This window comes from Palaemon carinicauda, chromosome 40 (assembly GCF_036898095.1).
Source record: "Palaemon carinicauda isolate YSFRI2023 chromosome 40, ASM3689809v2, whole genome shotgun sequence".
Lineage (NCBI taxonomy): Eukaryota > Metazoa > Arthropoda > Malacostraca > Decapoda > Palaemonidae > Palaemon > Palaemon carinicauda.
Window position 1 is genome coordinate 1,514,089 of NC_090764.1, and position 15,518 is coordinate 1,529,606.

Below are 15,518 nucleotides of genomic sequence, written 5' to 3' on the forward strand. Positions count from 1 at the left end.
TCAAATCATTTTATGGCAGTATTATGCCGAAAGGTTACTAAATTGGTGTTACCCACTTCGTCTGGTAATCCGTATGGTATATTTTCTATAGAATACAGCCCTTCATGAACTTTTAGTCATTTTTGCATTAAGTTTTCCACTCCTTGTAAATCACTAAAGCACACTTCCAGTTAGCGGGAGGGTGGTTTGTTTAAAAGTAAAGCACTGTTTAAGGGATAGGCTGGGTAACTATAGTCCATTTCTTTTAGCGAGGCACATTTGCACAGACTCGCAACGGTTCCCTTTTAGCTCGGAAAAGTTTCCTGATCGCTGATTGGTTAGAATTATCTTGTCCAACCAATCAGCGATCAGGAAACTTTTTCCGAGCTAAAAGGGCACTGTTGCGAGCCGGTGCAAATATGCCTCGCTAAAAGAATGGACTATAGTAAAGCACTGACTTTCAGGTTAGGGGTGGGTGGGTAAAAAGTTCAAGTAAACACTGTTTGCGGGGGTGGTAAAAAGCACCAGCATTTTCTCAGTTTTACGGGGGAGGCATAAGTAAACCACTTGTTTTTAGTGTGGGGGCAGTGGTGTAATACTTAATTTTAAAGGTTAAAGGTGTACGGTTCCAGTTCATCAGAATAGATGCTCACCGGAACGTCAGCCGGAAAAAGCCCCCCCCCCCCTTGTGGTGCCCTACCACAGCAGTGGCCTCCCCATTAAACAGCTTAAACTCACGGTCCTGAGCGGGGATCGATCTGCTGCCCTGTGAATACTAGGCAAACACGTTACCACTGTACTAGAATGTATTCTAATTCCTTTACTACTATTCTTTAGTGATTTTAACTATTTTTATAGGGCCTTTGTCTACGATATGTATTAGTTTAGAAGTTTATTCGGTGAAATTTTTAGTTAGACCTTGGTTGAAAGGAAGATGTCATCACTCCAAAAACATTAACATTCGGTTGCTGATGGATGTCAAAGTTGTATCAACTTGGTGAATAAAATCTTACGTCGAGCAGTTAAATTTAATATATAAAATTTAATACGTAGATAGAAACACTTTCATATGGTCTTAATATTACGCAGTTTACTATCTTTAGTTTTCTCACGGTATCTTAAAGAATAGAAGGATAATTAACACCTTAGTTGACGTTGGTCGAGGTGGATGACGTGTTGGCCAAGGTCATTAATCTCAACCAAAGGACTGTTATTAAAAATCATGACTGTTGTAAATATTTCTAAGCATTGCATAATCATGAGCCATTGGTGTATATTTTTTTTTTTGCATTAAAAAAACTAATTGTCCTAGGTCACTCAAAACCATTTAATGCTGAAAGCAAGATCATAATGCATGGTAGAAGCAAAGGCGGTCCTCCTAAACTATTCTGATGCACAAAAGTTAAACTTTTACTTTTAGTTTATATAATAGGTTTTGAATCATAATTCTTTTCCAGCTGTCTCTTTGGCTTACTAATACAGCTGAAATTGTAACAGCAGTTACGCCAATGAATGACAAAACAATGTGTTAAAGATCAGAACTGTTAATGTATGCCTCCTTGTAAAATTTCGTTAAAATGTTTAGCTGCTATACTTTTAGAAAAATCTCTAAACTTGATTTTTAAATAAATTTCATAATAGTTGGTCCCATATTCAGCTTGGATGTAGTTTATCAATCCTATTTTAGTTAAAGCTTCATAACTTTTATTTATTTTCAGATAATGGTGCAAAGAATCTCCAAGGAAAGGAAGGCCCTAAAGGGAGCAATTTAATTCAAGAAGAAACTAAAGACATTACTTTTCACAAGACCATATGACTTTGAAGATGCTACAATCAAAGAATTGTTTATAATGAAAATGTTACGTTAGATGATTGATATGGACCCGTCGGAGAAGTAGTTCACTCGACTTCAGTGGAGGGTTGGATTTAAACCCAAAAGTAACAAGGAAAAGATTAAACCAAAGTTTACCGAAGATTTCTACCGTTGGAAGATTAAAAAGGTAAATACCAGAGATGCAATTGTCCAATAGTAACTTAGAAACTTGTATTGTAAAAGCGTATTGTATTAAGATTATCAATAAATCTATCAATAGGAGTGGCCTTTGTCTTGGGTATCGTAAATCTGAGATCAATAGGAGTGGCTTTTGTCTTGGGTATCGTAAATCTGAGATCAATAGGAGTGGCTTTTGTCTTGGGTATCGTAAATCTGAGATCAATAGGAGTGGCTTTTGTCTTGGGTATCGTAAATCTGAGATCAATAGGAGTGGCTTTTGTCTTGGGTATCGTAAATCTGAGATCAATAGGAGTGGCCTTTATTTCTTGGCTATCGTAAATCTGAGATCAATAAGAGTGGCCTTTATTTCTTGGGTATCGTAAATCTGAGATCAATAGGAGTGGCCTTTATTTCTTGGGTATCGTAAATCTGAGATCAATAGGTGTGGCCTTTATTTCTTGGGTATCGTAAATCTGAGATCAATAGGAGTGGCCTTTATTTCTTGGGTATCGTAAATTTGAGATCAATAGGAGTGGCCTTTATTTCTTGGGTATCGTAAATCTGAGATCAATAGGAGTGGCCTTTATTTCTTAGGTATTCTAAATCTGAGATCAATAGGAGTGGCCTTTATTTCTGGGTATCGTAAATCTGAGATCAATAGGAGTGGCCTTTATTTCTTGGGTATCGTAAATCTGAGATCAATAGGAGTGGCCTTTATTTCTTGGGTATCGTAAATCTGAGATCAATAGGAGTGGCCTTTATTTCTTAGGTATTCTATATCTGAGATCAATAGGAGTGGCCTTTATTTCTTGGGTATTCTAAATCTGAGATCAATAGGTGTGGCCTTTATTTCTTGGGTATCGTAAATCTGAGATCAATAGGAGTGGCCTTTATTTCTTGGGTATCGTAAATCTGAGATCAATAGGAGTGGCCTTTATTTCTTAGGTATTCTAAATCTGAGATCAATAGGAGTGGCCTTTATTTCTGGGTATCGTAAATCTGAGATCAATAGGAGTGGCCTTTATTTCTTGGGTATCGTAAATCTGAGATCAATAGGAGTGGCCTTTATTTCTTGGGTATCGTAAATCTGAGATCAATAGGAGTGGCCTTTATTTCTTGGGTATTCTAAATCTGAGATCAATAGGTGTGGCCTTTATTTCTTGGGTATCGTAAATCTGAGATCAATAGGAGTGGCCTTTATTTCTTGGGTATCGTAAATCTGAGATCAATAGGAGTGGCCTTTATTTCTTAGGTATTCTAAATCTGAGATCAATAGGAGTGGCCTTTATTTCTGGGTATCGTAAATCTGAGATCAATAGGAGTGGCCTTTATTTCTTGGGTATCGTAAATCTGAGATCAATAGGAGTGGCCTTTATTTCTTGGGTATCCTAAATCTGAGATCAATAGGTGTGGCCTTTATTTCTTGGGTATCGTAAATCTGAGATCAATAGGAGTGGCCTTTATTTCTTAGGTATTCTAAATCTGAGATCAATAGGAGTGGCCTTTATTTCTGGGTATTGTAAATCTGAGATCAATAGGAGTGGCCTTTATTTCTTGGGTATCGTAAATCTGAGAGCAATAGGAGTGGCCTTTATTTCTTGGGTATCGTAAATCTGAGATCAATAGGAGTGGCCTTTATTTCTAGGGTATCGTAAATCTGAGATCAATAGGAGTGGCCTTTATTTCTAGGGTATCGTAAATCTGAGATCAATAGGAGTGGCCTTTATTTCTTCGGTATCGTAAACCTGAGATCAATAGGAGTGGCCTTTATTTCTTGGGTATCGTAAATCTGAGACCAATAGGAGTGGCCTTTATTTCTTGGGTATCGTAAATCTGAGATCAATAGGAGTGGCCTTTATTTCTTGGGTATCGTAAATCTTGATCAATAGGAGTGGCCTTTATTCCTTGGGTATCGTAAATCTTGATCAATAGGAGTGGCCTTTATTTCTTGGGTATCGTACGTAAATCTTGATCAATAGGAGTGGCCTTTATTTCTTGGGTACCGTACGTAAATCTTGATCAATAGGAGTAGCCTTTATTATTTGGGTATCGTACGTAAATCTTGATCAATAGGAGTGGCCTTTATTTCTTGGGTATCGTACGTAAATCTTGATCAATAGGAGTGGCCTTTATTTCTTAGGTATCGTAAATCTTGATCAATAGGAGTGGCCTTTATTTCTTGGGTATCATAAATCTGAGAGCAATAGGATTGGCCTTTATTTCTTGGGTATCGTAAATCTTGATCAATAGGAGTGGCCTTTATTTCTTGGTTATTGTAAATCTGAGATCAATAGGAGTGGCCTTTATTTCTTAGGTATCGTAAATCTTGATCAATAGGAGTGGCCTTTATTTCTTGGGTATCGTAAATCTTGATCAATAGGAGTGGCCTTTATTTCTTGGGTATCGTATGTAAATCTTGATCAATAGGTGTGGCCTTTATTTCTTAGGTATCGTAAATCTTGATCATTAGGAGTGGCCTTTATTTCTTGGTTATCGTAAATCTGAGATCAATAGGAGTGGCCTTTATTTCTTGGGTATCGTAAATCTGAGATCAATAGAAGTGACCTATATTTCTTAGGTATCGTAAATCTGAGATCAATAGGAGTGGCCTTTATTTCTTGGGTATCGTAAATCTGAGATCAATAGGTGTGGCCTTTATTTCTTAGGTATCGTAAATCTTGATCATTAGGAGTGGCCTTTATTTCTTAGGTATCGTAAATCTTGATCAATAGGAGTGGCCTTTATTTCTTGGGTATCGTAAATCTGAGATCAATAGGAGTGGCCTTTATCTTTTCGGTATTGTAAATCTTGATCAATAAGAGTGTCCTTTATTTCTTGGGTATCGTAAATCTTGATCAATAGGAGTGGCCTTTATTTCTTGGGTATCGTTAATCTTGATCAATAGGAGTGTCCCTTATTTCTTGGGTATTGTAAATCTTGATCAATAGGAGTGGCCTTTATTTCTTGGGTATCGTAAATCTTGATCAATAGGAGTAGCCTTTATTTCTTGGGTATTGTAAATCTGAGATCAATAGGAGTGGCCTTTATTTCTTAGGTATCGTAAATCTTGATCAATAGGAGTGGCCTTTATTTCTTAGGTATCGTAAATCTTGATCAATAGGAGTGGCCTTTATTTCTTAGGTATCGTAAATCTTGATCAATAGGAGTGGCCTTTATTTCTTGGGTATCGTAAATCTTGATCAATAGGAGTGGCCTTTATTTCTTAGGTATCGTAAATCTGAGATCAATAGGAGTGGCCTTTATTTCTTAGGTATCGTAAATCTTTATCATAGGAGCGGCCTTTATTTCTTAGGTATTGTAAATCTTGATCATAGGAGTGGCCTTTATTTCTTGGTTATCGTAAATCTGAGATCAATAGGAGTGGCCTTTATTTCTTGGGTATCGTAAATCTGAGATCAATAGAAGTGACCTATATTTCTTAGGTATCGTAAATCTGAGATCAATAGGAGTGGCCTTTATTTCTTGGGTATCGTAAATCTGAGATCAATAGGTGTGGCCTTTATTTCTTAGGTATCGTAAATCTTGATCATTAGGAGTGGCCTTTATTTCTTAGGTATCGTAAATCTTGATCAATAGGAGTGGCCTTTATTTCTTGGGTATCGTAAATCTGAGATCAATAGGAGTGGCCTTTATTTTTTCGGTATTCTATGAAAGTATATTGGGAAATGTTGGGTAAATTTTTAAGAACCCGAATAGTTTGGGTCAAAAATGAAATAAAATAAGATTGCCACAAATGCCGATTATTAAATTTAAGATTATTTGGTTGTATAATTATTATTATTACTAGCCAAGCTACAACCCTAGTTGGAAAAGCAAGATTCTATAAGCCCAAGGGCTCCAACAGGGAAAAATAGCCCAGTTAGGAAAGGAAATAAGGAAATAAATAAATGAGAACAAATTAACAATAAATCATTCTAAAAAAGAGTAACAACGTCAAAGCAGATATGTCGTATATAAACTATAGAAAGCCTTATGTCAGCCAGTTCAACATTAACATTTGCTACAACTTTTAACTTAATGAAGTTCTACTGATTCATCTACCCTATTAGGAAGATAATTAGTTATATCTAGTATTTGGTTATATTAATGATAGTATTTTACTGTTGCTTTAAATGGCCTTTAGTTATTGAGGTCACGGTTTTGTTTCTTGAACAAATGTATCAAATATTTCAACACAAATTTTTGAGTAAATTGAGTTTTTCTCATTGGAAGAAACTAAAAAATCTTATTTGCGTTACCAATGCATATCTAGGTCTTGAGAAAAATAATTAAATGGAAGAAACCTGAGAAATCTGTGATTTGGATTTCAATGCATAACTAGGTCTTAAGTAAATAAAATAATTGAAACTTAAAATCTGTAAATTGGCGTATTTATAGATATATCCCTAAAAGAAATATGCTTGTCCTTGTAGGAAGTTGTCCTTGTATCGTAAGTGAAAAGATTATGCTTGAATAGAATATAAGGTAAATAATATGCCATTTTTCTAACTATTCTTAACCAAGTAATGAAGTAAACCTTTTGCCATATTTTTTTTCTTGAGCTCTAACACACTTGATGTTCTAATGCTATATTAACTATATAAAATTTTTAAACGCTCATTTCCCGCTCTGCCAACTACACTTAGATGATTATAGCATTACGGGCCCCACCCCAGGTCATTTTTCTAGAATCCATATATCCTTAACTATCAAAGTATAAACTTGAGAGGCCATCTTGAAAATAAGCTTTCATTAATATGAAAGTTCGTATATAAAGCCTACAGTATATGCTATCAATCACATGGTAAGATTTAGTAAAACTTTTTTCGGGTCTAGTTCGGGATTAGAAAGATCATGGTCCTAAAAGTAATCCTTGAGAACACCGCAATGACAATGCATACGGATGTAACTGAAATTCCATTCCAGTATTAGAGAGGTTTTTCATGTAAATGCTTGAAATAATGTTCTTTATACATGGAAATGGCAAATTAACTTTAAAAATAATTGGTGTCCTTTTAATGTATAAGTTGTAGCAAGATTCAACAATAGGGTGGACAAAAATTTCGTACTATTAAATAGTTTAGGTACAAGTTTGTAGTGATGAAAAAGATAAGGGGGTAACTCGGAGGAAAAGACACTGAAGTACCAATTAATCAAGTTAAGGTTTTAACTTTGATAAACATGAGCTAACATAGTGCTTCATACACTAACAAAGAAATAACGAAAAAGGTTAGATGTTTATTGTATTGCTACGTAGGTAACATTTTTCGCACATTTGTTGGTATATTAGATATACAGGGCTTTACTTTAATCTCGCTAAAAATACTCTAAAAATATTTCATGAATGGAACCTTGAGAAAAACACCACACTAGAAACACCATAAAGGAAATGCATTAAGAAATTTCGTAACAAGCTGTGTTGGGAACTTAGGATATTGTGATACTCCTTGCTTGTTGCGCCTTCTAAACATTAGGAAATTAAAAAGCTTAATGCAAATGTAATTTATTACCTTGAGTAATTTCAGTAATGTATGAGGTTTAGTTGATTTGCTTGAAACTGTAGGAAACTGCATGGAATAGACTATTCTACCATTAACTTTAACTTTGCATTTACTAATAGAAAATATGCATAATTATTTTTGAAATGCCAAAATCCAATGAAACTAACAAGATTGAAGCTTGCTCTTATCTTAATTTAGATTTATGACATCTTGACATTTGGTTATTTTGAATTATATAAAGGTAATTATGGTAAAAAAAGAACAGATACAAAAGTGCCGTCAAAATTATACCGAAGTTTCCTTAATATTTCAAGATTATGCTGAAACGGCTTCTTAACCTCGGGGCCTTGAGACTAGCATTCAATAATCCTACATAACTGAGATAACTTATATAAGTCCATGACTGGCTGACAGTTATAAGAGTACATTAGGTTTAACAATTTTAAGAGTAAGGGTCGGTTATAATGTTTAGTGGTTTCAAGAGTATAAGGGTTCAGTTATGTTTAGTGGTTTCTTGAATGAAGAGAATAAGGGTTCAGGTATGTTTAGTGGTTTCAAGAGTATAAGGGCTCGGTTATAATGTTTGGTGGTTTCAAGAGTATAAGGATTATAACTTTTAGTGAAAGTGACAACAATAAAAACTGCAAGACAATGTAGGGGACACCCAATGCCGCTCAAGCATCTTTGATGCACTGTATTGTAGGCATTAGCGTAAGGGCCTTCAGGTCCCTGGTCTAACACTTTATAGCCTTTGCTCAGACACCTTCTATAACGTTTACAACACTTATTGAAGGCTATAATTACTGCTACATCTTTTCTGACAGCCTCTATAACCTTCACAACGCCTAATGAAGGCTAAAGTTCCTGCCACATCTTTTCTCACAGCCTCTCTAACGTTTACAACGCTTTCAGAAGCTTAAAATCAGTCTGATCTTTGTTCAAACAGCATCTATAACGTTACATCGCATTCAGAATGCCAAATTTTACTTAATTTTAGATTTGATTTCATCTTGTTTGAAAATTGTATTTGTAGCAGCTATGGGAGCTGGATAGTCTCAGCCGAGTCTTGAGGACCAGCTCCGGGTCATAAATCTTAAATTATATAACTTCACTGTGCAGTATTTAGAGAATAGTGGTTGTGTTAATCACTCTACCTAGAAGAGTTTGAATTACTTACAATAGGCTACACTTTAAATTTTGCCGTAGAAACTGTAAAAACTCTGGAATAAATGTTTCCAGGCATTTACCGATTAAAAATTGATATATTGACATAAGGGAGTGACATTACGGTCACCAACCCGTAAAAGATAACAAAGTAGGGTGAAAATTATGGTCTCCTGTATTTTACTGAAATACGACTGAACAGTTTTTTTTTTTTTTTTTTTTTTTTTTTTTTTTTTTTCTCCAGGAGAATTTTAAATCAAAATTTAGTTTGTAAGTGTATTTCAAAGGTAGCAAATAGAGTAAAAAATATATCGCTTAAAGAACTGAATTTGGTAGACACGTTTGTCTATAACCCTACGGCCATCATGGAAAAGTGTGTGGAGTAATGTGATACTCTTTAAGTGGCATTGTTAGGAAAGTAACGAGGAAGGTATACAGATAAAAAAGAATATTGTTGTGCGAACATTATAATAGTGGATACCATATCTTGAACGTTTAGTATACTCGTTATTGTTTATTCAGTTGTGATAAATATGCTTTTATCTTTTTTGGCAAGATATTCAATATTCTATTCAAAGTAAATATCTAATTATGTAATATTTAGCCTAGAGCAAATGTAAATGGACAGGAATTATGAGAAAATGTCTTTGAAAAGATTTCATGCTTCGGTTTCTGATGAAACTGAAAAATAAAAATCGCTGATATGCGGATATCTTGGATTTGCGGCCAAAAGCAAATTTATTATTTTAGCATTTACTGTAAGGGCATGGAGGCTCAAGATTTAAAATCATTTTTGTTACACTCCACGTATTAAATAGATAAATGCATTTGTGAGAAATTTTATCATATTAAGAAGCATTGTTCATGGTTACCGTCAAATTGAGTGATTTTAACTTAATTAATATATTTAACTAAACATTAAAAGTGGTGACTCCCAAAGTGGTTGAAAAAAATACAGCTTGGGATCAGCTTGGGTCAAAATGAGTGATATTAACTTGATTAATATATTTAACTAAACATTAAAGGTGATGACTCCCAAAGTGTTGTTGAAAACTCTCAGCTTGGGAATTTTTTTAAGGTATTTGTAAGTAGTAACACATCAGTTACCAATAAACTTATTTAATCGGGACATTAAAACCTAAAGTTTTAGCATCAGTGATTGTAGATTTATAGTAGTCAAGAATTTGGAATGATTTACTAGGAATGGACAATCCAATGTCTTAAAATATCTTCATCTTAGTTTCTAACTTTTGTATTAAATTATATCTGTAATAGTTACAACAGTTGAGGCATAGTAGAATGCACTATTGGAATAGCCTTCAAATGTTATACTTGTAATACTTAAATATAGCTTAAAGAAGTCTTTAGTTTTGTATGTTCGTATGGCAAGTTTGGATGTATATTAGAGATGCTTCTACCTGGTAATTTTGGAGGAATGAGACTGTGGTCAAATTATGCAACTTAGAATGTTAGTTTAAAGGCTTAAAGGCCACCCATGAATGGCAGTGGAAAGGGACAGTGACATTGCCCTAGCTTGCAGGACAATGCCCAAGAGACTGACCATATACATATGATCAGCGCCCAAGTCCCCTCTCCACCCAAGCTAGGACTAGGGAGGGACAGGCAATGGCTGCTGATGACTCAGCAGATACATATAAGCTACCCCTAATCCCCCCCCCATCCTTATCTCAAAAGGATTGCGAGGTTGCAGCGACCAAAGAAACTGGAGTGTTTGAGCGGGCCTCGAACACCAGTCTGACGTTCACCAGTCAGAGACGTTGCCATGAACAGATTTAAACAGACTGAATTTTGACTTTGGGTTATCTTGAAAACGTGGATAGTAAATAGGCATAATTTTGTTTATAGCTATGCATAGATTTTGTTGCAAACACAAATATAATGATCTGAAGTAATATTTTTCATGTAGAGGACATTAACTTAGATACAAATATATTCTTTTTAATAAAAAAAACTGGTTTCCCTTCTATAAGGTGACTTCAGTTGTCTATTCTTATGGAATCTGTTTAGACTACCTAAGCTGGCAAACTGGTTACACAATATAGATCAAATTCAACTAGCTACAGAAAATATATTTGTACTGAATTAATGAGTAATTCTAATTATTTTAAATCTACTACATAAGAGTAATGTAGACAAAGATTTAACTTTCTCTCAAAATAAGATTTAATAAAGGAAGCTTAAAATGGCATATAACTGAAGGTAATTTTTTTTCTTTTCCAGGTTGAAAATCGTATTTTGACGGTACGCTGTGATGAAGCAAGAGACAATGCCCGAAAGCAAGCTTAGTTAGCAATTACAAAATCATAGAAGCTGGATGCACCTTCTGATAGTTAAAATCCCCACTCTCTCCTTCAGAAGAAAATTTTGTTGGACCTGTGAATTCTGCTGTGGTGAAAATAAACCAGAAATTAGAGGTAAGAATAAAGAAAAATTGTGCCTGACAATGTGACGAGTAATGAGATAAGATTGATTTATTGGTTTTGTAAATAGAAGGGAATTAAACTCAGACTACTCGTAGAATTTATTATATTCTGTAGGACTAAACTATATTTTATTGTCATATCTTGAAGCAAGCGAACATTGTTTAATTCATTGATGGAACCTTAGTAACATTTTATATTAAGTAATTTTACTTAAAACCATGTTCGTAGTAACATTTTACATTGCTTAAAAAAGACTTAACCTTAAACGATTTTCGTAGGAACACTTTACATTGCTTAAAGTAATTTTACTTTAAACTGTTCTCCTTCAAATTTTACACTGCTTTAAGTCATTTTACTTCAAAAGATTTTCGATGAAAAGCTTATTTTTTTCTGTAAAAATATTAGTCCTTTAATTGAGATCCTACAGAACTTGATAATGGGAATTAATAGCTCTTATATAAAACGTATACATTAATCCTATTTGTTAAAATTTTTGACTAATAAAGATTTTAAATAATTTCAGCTTGAATTGGAATCCAGTAGCACTACTGATGGCAAGTAATTCATGTCAGCCAGTCTGGGAGAAGATTGAAGATTAAACATTGAATTTTAGAAGTCATCCAGTCTAGATGATTTCATGATTACTCTCTGTTGTCATAGCCTGAGAAGATTTAAAGATAGGTCATAGTCTGGGAGATTATTTCAAGATTTAATCTTCCTTTCCTAAAGGATGGTGAGGTTGCAAAATAATATAAAAGCTATCAAATTTGAGCTGGGCTTGAAACTTCCAGATAAGAACATTTCCAATAGGCTACCGTAACTGAAGAACGCTACCTTTAGTGTGTATAGGTGAACTGGATCTACTAGTGCCATGGTATGTTACAGCTGGTCCTGGCGGGTTGGGTATTCGCAGAAATGGCTGACAAGAGTTGTGGTGCTCTAGAAGCGTATCGGCTATCTGATCCTTTTCTACTAGCCCTGAGCCCCAGCAAGACGTGTGTATAAGGGAACTGGATCTACTAGTTCCATGGTATGTTAAAGCTGGTCCTGGCTAGTTGGGTATTCGCCGAAATGGCTGATAGTTGTGGTGCTCTATAAGCGTATTGGCTATCTGATCCTTTTCTACTAGCCCTGAGCCCCAGCAAGAAGTGTATATAGGGAACTGGATCTACTAGTGCCATGGTATGTTACAGCTGGTCCTGGCTGGTTGTGTATTCGCCGAAATGGCTGATAGTTGTGGTGCTCTAGAAGCGTATTGGCTCTGATCCTTTTCTACTAGCCCTGAGCACCAGCAAGATTCATCACTATAAATGAAACTGTAGCCTTTCGAGAGGCATCACTTATCCATGCTTCACTAGAGAAAAAATCTCTTGATATACAATTAAAATAGGACGTATAGAGAAATCTAGGCATTTCTCGTCCCCACAGCGGATTTTTAACCATAATCTTCATCTCCCCCAATAAGTGTTACTAGTAAGAACTACCTGAGAATACTCTGGTATACTACTTGTGCACATAAGATTGAATACAGGGAGAATATTCTCCATCATAGGGTTGTCAATAGGCAAACTTCCACATTTAGGAGCAAATTACCAAAATCTGAAGTCAAAGGATTTCATTCAAAAAGTAATGGCAGGGTAGAGATGCTTCAAGGTCACATTTAATATTGATTGTTAATGGCACGACCTGGGTCATTGGATAGATCAACCTATCGTGTGAGGTGGAATCTTGTTTCATGCTATCTCGATAACAAGTTTGGAGTCTAAAGCAATGGGGTTGGATTGTAGTTGTAAAATCTGTCGTCAGAGGAAGTCCTTTCCTTGAATTAGTACTCGGCCATGAGCTACTCAAATTCCAAGACACTTAGAACAAGGACTGGGAACCGCAAGAACAAGGACTGGGAACCGCAAGAACAAGGACTGGGAACCGCAAGAACAAGGACTGGGAACCGCAAGAACAAGGACTGGGAACCGCAAGAACAAGGACTGGGAACCGCAAGAACAAGGACTGGGAACCGCAAGAACAAGGACTGGGAACCGCAAGAACAAGGACTGGGAACCGCAAGAACAAGGACTGGGAACCGCAAGAACAAGGACTGGGAACCGCAAGAACAAGGACTGGGAACCGCAAGAACAAGAACAAGAACAAGGACTGGGAACCGCAAGAACAAGAACAAGAACAAGGACTGGGAACCGCAAGAACAAGAACAAGAACAAGGACTGGGAACCGCAAGAACAAGAACAAGAACAAGGACTGGGAACCGCAAGAACAAGAACAAGAACAAGGACTGGGAACCACAAGAACAAGAACAAGGACTGGGAACCGCAAGAACAAGAACAAGAACAAGGACTGGGAACCGCAAGAACAAGAACAAGAACAAGGACTGGGAACCGCAAGAACAAGAACAAGAACAAGGACTGGGAACCGCAAGAACAAGAACAAGAACAAGGACTGGGAACCACAAGAACAAGGACTGGGAACCGTAAGAACAAGAACAAGGACTGGGAACCGTAAGAACAAGAACAAGGACTGGGAACCGTAAGAACAAGGACTGAAATGTTATTCCAAAAACTGGTTACTAAGCTGCTGATATCAAGATGACCCTTTCAAGATATTAAAAAAAAATCCAGGCCATTAAAACTGGTAAGACAATTATGTATTTTAGGTATAGTTTTATTCAAAAGTCTTATTTGAAGACTAATTATTTTCGACTGTCTAAATTTATTACTTAGCATAAATTAAAAGGGAAAAAATACCACTTAAAGATGATTGTAGTAGTTATAGACCAACTCCAAAATTTTGAAACACATTTTAAATGCTAAGATTTTGATTACATAATTGTAAATACACCAAGTCCAATATTGTATCTTCCCTTTTCCAGGCTTTAACAGTAAAATTCCTGATAGAGGACCAAACAAACTTAAGATAACATCAGAATTCTTCTCAACTTGTTGGAGGTAAGGTCAACACTTCAAAGCCATTAAGATAATCAAAAGATAACTAATATTAGAGAATCTTATTAGTTTTGCCAATGTTAGCATATTTCATTTATGGAGATTATCAAACATTTTTATGCTACATTTATAATATAGTATTTCTGTAAATAGCTGTTCTTTAATTATTTTTTTCACATTATCTTCCCAATCTTTTAATTTTTGAGAATTGATTGTGTATATAAATTTTGATATTTTGAAAAGTTCTAAGCAATTTAATATAAGAATGTTACTCAAAATTTCATTAAGCCATAAGATATTTTTTCTTCAAAGGTAAAATTTTCCTCTTGCTAAAACCAGGCAATTTATCTTTAGGCTCAATACGACCAAAAAAATCTTGACAAATCGGTTACGAAGAACTATAAAGTTTGGTTCTTATTGAAGACTTCCTGATAGATGCCGAGAAATTCCTTAAGAGATTGCAGTTTAATAAGAAGACCTGATGGCGTAGAAAATGAAGCTTATTACAACTGTCCTGGAACTTGATATTGGTAAGTTTAATAATCTCCAATGTATTAAATGTGTAGATACATTAACGTGGTGAAGGGTTTGCGTAGCGTGAAGATCAGCAAAGCTGTACTAGTCAGAGCTACCCTTACTAGGGTGGTTTGCTGTGAGCTATCAGACTTAAAATCTCCCATCGCCAGTCTGCACTGGCCAGTGTGGTAATGAAAACTGGCTAAACCCCAGACAACACTAAGGACATGTCTGAGGCCTTTGTCCTGATGTGAACTAGAAAATGCTACATTTGTTGTATTAAATCCAAATGAAAGATACTTTGGAATTTTTATATATATTATTTTGAATCTTCAACTTATATATTGGATATTTTGAATCTACCATAAATTGGATATTTTGAATCTACCATAAATTAGATATTTTGAATCTACCATATATTGGATATTTTGAATAAATTTCATATATTGCTTATTATTTTGAATACAATTCATATATTGCTTATTATTTTGAATTTGCAATTTATATATTGCTTATTATTTTGAATTTGCAATTTATATATTGCTTATTATTTTAATCCACAATTTATATATTGGATATTTTGAATCTAACAATTTATATATTGGATATTTTGAATCTAACAATTTATATATTGGATATTTTGAATCTACAATTTATATATTGGATATTTTGAATCTACAATTTATATATTGGATATTATTTTGAATCTACAATTTATATATTGGATATTATTTTGAATCTACAATTTATATATTGGATATTATTTTGAATCTACAATTTATATATTGGATATTATTTTGGATCTACAATTCATTAGGATACTTTATAAAATTCTTGTCTATTTGTACCCTGCAATTTAAATTAAAACTATTTGAGTTTGTACAGTTAATTAAGTCTATACATTTTTTCTAGGGTCGAAGTGAAGAATTCTCTCAAGAGGAGAGTTATCTTATAACCTGTCAAATGA

General features: G+C 34.8%; 2 long non-coding RNA genes across 2 annotated transcripts; both read left to right on the forward strand.

Annotated features, from left to right (window-relative positions):
- Positions 1–1,863: 1,863 nt before the first annotated feature.
- On the forward strand, positions 1,864–12,552 carry LOC137631988 (uncharacterized). The gene is made up of 3 exons (XR_011041974.1): positions 1,864–1,979; positions 10,879–11,072; positions 11,605–12,552. It is a non-coding gene; the product is annotated as an uncharacterized lncRNA (long non-coding RNA).
- Positions 12,553–13,547: 995 nt separating this feature from the next.
- Positions 13,548–14,552, forward strand: LOC137631843 (uncharacterized). The gene is made up of 3 exons (XR_011041953.1): positions 13,548–13,724; positions 13,963–14,038; positions 14,390–14,552. It is a non-coding gene; the product is annotated as an uncharacterized lncRNA (long non-coding RNA).
- The last annotated feature ends 966 nt before the right edge of the window (positions 14,553–15,518 follow it).